Source organism: Chaetura pelagica, unplaced genomic scaffold (genome assembly GCF_000747805.2).
Source record: "Chaetura pelagica isolate M959 unplaced genomic scaffold, ChaPel_1.0 scaffold31, whole genome shotgun sequence".
Lineage (NCBI taxonomy): Eukaryota > Metazoa > Chordata > Aves > Apodiformes > Apodidae > Chaetura > Chaetura pelagica.
In genome coordinates, this window is record NW_009952481.1 from 4,196,939 (window position 1) to 4,200,878 (window position 3,940).

Sequence of the window (3,940 nt, forward strand, 5' to 3'; positions counted from 1 at the left end):
GCAGGAAGCCTCTGGCCTCTGCAGGCCAGTGGCCAACAGGATCACTCCCAGATTAAGCTGGGAAAACCCCTTTCAGTGCCTGTTGTCCCTTCTGCCACTCTTTTTCCACTCCACTGCTGTGCCTGCCTTGCATTGGCAATCCAAGCAGCCTTAACTCCAGTGTATCCCAGATGAGCAGCAGCAAACTGCCTCACTGTGCTCCTCCTCACACAGCATCCCCAGGCAAACCCACCCATCACTGGGAACCTTTTGGGGCTTTGCTTCATCCTCCTGAGTACTGAAAAAGCTGCAGATCAGGCTACAAAGCACCTGGTCTTCTCTTGCCTGGGACTGGCATGAAGGTTTACTGGTGGTTTTACAAGCTGGCTTTTGCTGGAAGGAAATTACTTTGTTTATGAAAAACAAATATGCCCCAAACATCTTGGATGTTGCATTTTAATGCCGACAAACAATGTATTTACACAGGGATTCTTATATAGCTTTAGGTATGTATTTATACACTTCCCTTTGTGCTACAGTTGTTACTGGCTGTGGAGGCTGTAGTGGGTTGGATCACACCAGATTTTCTCACTCATTCCTCAATGATTTTCAAGGCAGGGTCCTAAAATATGTGTTTCAACTCCCCCAGAGAGAGCTGATGGAGCCATATTCACCAGGAAATGCCCCTTTTCTGAAAATGCAGATAGGGCAACTCTTTGCAACATCTCAGAAATGCTTCCCAAATTTTGCCTTCCCTTTAACTTAATTGTTGAGCCCCAGTTTCTCACCAACAGTAAATTCCTCCCTACCCAGGCTGGAGAGCATTGTGTTTCTGCAGCCAACACCTCAAGGCCCCTCTCTCCTGTCTGCAGGCGCCCCACAGCCCTCCTGCACCCCTGCCCACAGGAACACTCCAGCCAGCCAGCTGCCTGCCCACAGCAAATTCCTGCCCCAGGGGTTACTTCCCTAACTTAAGAAATTACTGTCAGGACAAGGTATGTTTTCCCACACAGCTGCTGTTTACTTTGGCTGGTTTTGCAGGAGGCAGGCACTGCCTGGAGAGTAGCTGAGGTCCTTGATAAGGAGCATGGACAGTCTGGGAAGGCTGCAGTGGGCAGGAGGGGCAGCTCCCTCCCCCTTGCCATGACCTTGGTTCAGAGAGCTCCTGCAGGGACTCTGTGGACACAGGGATGAGAAACACAAGGTCCCCACGCTGGCCCTGCTGCTGACAGCAACCCGCAGCTCATTTACAGCCACAGGATTGTTTTCACGTTACAGAAACAGCACTGGTCTTTCTACCCCTAACCTTTATCTTTCCTGTATTTAACTTTCCCTATCACAGTGGTGCATCGTGCAGGTGCAGGGATCGGCTCACGAGGTGCATTTGTTGACTGGTCTCAGCCAAGGCAGAACCAAAACAAGCCAAGAGCTGGGGTGTATCTGCAATGTTTGCTCCTTCCAAAGAGCAGCCAGGGACGCAGCTGGGGGCTACCAACCCTCACTGTGGCTAAATCCTGCCTTGCCATGCCTGAGCCCTGGTGCAGCAGGGCATGGGCAAGGGGTTAGGCAGGGAAGAAGGCTGAAGCAGAGAGTACTGAAGAAGTTGGAAGTCGCAGGGCTGTGGATTGAACCTGTGTGTGTCAATGGGGTCAGGAAAGCGTTCATGATTAAGAGGGAAGTGTTAATGGATCATTAAACTTGCTGCTCAATCTGGGATGGAGTCAGCCTTGAAAAGCAGTTGTACAGGCAAACGTTAGAGAAAATCATACCCGTAACCTGTGCAGATGGAGTGATGCACTTCACCCTGCAGCAATGTTCATTGCCATAAAACGGTGATTTAACAAAGTTGGGCAGTCAATGGGGCAGTGGTTTAGCAAGATTTGATGGTGAGGTATGCTGGATTTTTTACTGCCTAGAGGAGAGGGTCAGGCACAACTGGGAGACCTTCCCCTGGGGTTCTGAGAAGGACCCTCCTGCTTTCTGATCTGCTTTTCAGAAAGGAGTCAAGGGGCAGCTGGATCCAGTCCTAGTCCCAGACTTGGGCAATGGTTTATGTCTAAAGGATTATGTGTGTGTCATCAAGGTAAGATATCACTGTAGCAGAGCTTACAATGCTTAGCAAGTGCTACTCACTTACTAAGGATCTTTACTGGGAGGGTGGTGATACACTGCCACAGGCTCCCCAGGGAAGTTGGTGCCCCAACCCTGGAAGTGCTCATGGCCAGGTTGGATGGGGTCTGAGCAACAGGGTCTAGTGAGACGTGTCCTTGCCCATGGTGGTGAGGTTGGAACTACATGATCTCTAAGATCCCTTCCAACACAAACTATTCTGTGATTCTATGATCTGTTGCTGCAAGGAACCTCTTAACCTCAAGGAGTAACCTCGAGAGACATCCCTACTCCAGGAGAGATCCTCTTGTGCAGCTGGTTGCCATGCAGGAGAGCTCCAATGACTTGGGCTGCTCGGAATTTGTGTGGATGAGATGCCTGACTCATAGTCAAGTTTGCATAGTGACCACTGCTACGAGTGTGTTCCAGGTTTCCTTGAGTCAGACACAGATCAACATCTGTGTGGGTTGCAGATATCTTTCAGGTGTAAGCTGAATGCTTTTTTTATAGCTATGCCTAGGTATGCTAAGTACACCTTCCGGTACACTTGCCTTGGTACGACTTAACTCATCTTTAGCCAGCTGGGGTATTAAATAGGTAGGAGTTGTAGCTTTTGAGGAGGGTGACGGGTCGTATGTACGTGCTCCAGGGCCAGTTTAAAGGTGGCTTTATTGTCCTTCTTTACTGCTAAATCCACCTTCCAGAGGTGGCTTCTCGCCTCTTTCCGTGCTTCTCTATTACAAAAAATGTAGCCCATTTCTTCCCCTCCATGGGCTATACCTTGACCTGTCTTGTTAGTGGGGGGCCGGTGTGCTCACTGCTGTTCTCACAGGGGAGGTGGACGGTGACAGCGGTATGTAGGCTGCCTTGGCAAGGAGTGGTCGGGTGTATCGTGGGTTATTGAATATAGAACAGGCTCCTCTAGGTGGGTTTGGGGCACTGCCAAGCCCTTAGAGTTTTAAGCCTTTGTGCTCGTAGTTCTCTGGCAAATTCTTTAGTGGGGAAAGTATCAAGATTTAGGGCTAGGCATAGTGGGGTATCTAATCCCAGTTTGTATTCTAGCTTTCGTGATGGTTAGTTAATCATTGGATTGTTTTCAGGTTGGTTTTGGGTGCATCACAGGCTTATGACAGCTCAGCTGCATTTTGATCTTAGTTGGGGTGATGGCAAGGGCTTTAGAGCAGGATGCTCTGGACAGAAGGACCTTCTATCCAAATCTGGGAGCAGACTGGCTCCACCACCTTTGTGGGACAGTGCTTCATGGACTGCTGTGGGAAGGAGACCCTGGAGACCACCTGGCTCCTGCAGGAAGAGGTTCCATCCCACAGGGATGCCTGGAAATCCACCAAGTGAGCCCTGCTCTCCCACCCCACAGCCCTGCCTTCCCTCCTGCTGACACAGCTGGGAGTGTGGCAGAGCAAGGCATCTTGGGCTGCGATCGTGGGTGTTCCTGATGCCTGCTCCTCAGGTCTCAGTAAGATCCTGAGGGCATTTACACTGGGGTGCAGATACTTGCATGTGTCTGTTTAGCAAGAATTAACGGTAAGGTTAGGACTAAGTCTTTTGCTCTTGGGTGCAGGGCGGCCACCATCTTGTCAACCTCAGTGCCATGCTTTGATCAAGCTACAGGGACAGTTTGTTGTTGGTTGTTTGTTGTTGGTCATGGGTGTGTGAGTTTGTTCTAGTGGAGTTGCCTTAGTAGGATGACACTGGCTGGCATGGGAAGGTTGCATCCAGGGCAGCCTGTCCTTCCTGGGTAACATTGTTCTGCCCAGGCAGATGCAGGAACACTCCCCAGGAGCAAAGAAAAACCCATTGATCACCCTCTGGCAGCACCAGGCCATCCTGCGAC

The 3,940-nt window shown here is 50.4% G+C and overlaps 1 protein-coding gene across 1 annotated transcript in view; it reads right to left on the reverse strand.

Moving 5' to 3' along the window:
* Positions 1–3,940, reverse strand: part of LOC104398651 (avidin-like) — an 8,104-nt gene that overhangs the window by 3,031 nt on the left and 1,133 nt on the right. The gene's annotated exons all lie outside the window — the stretch shown is intronic.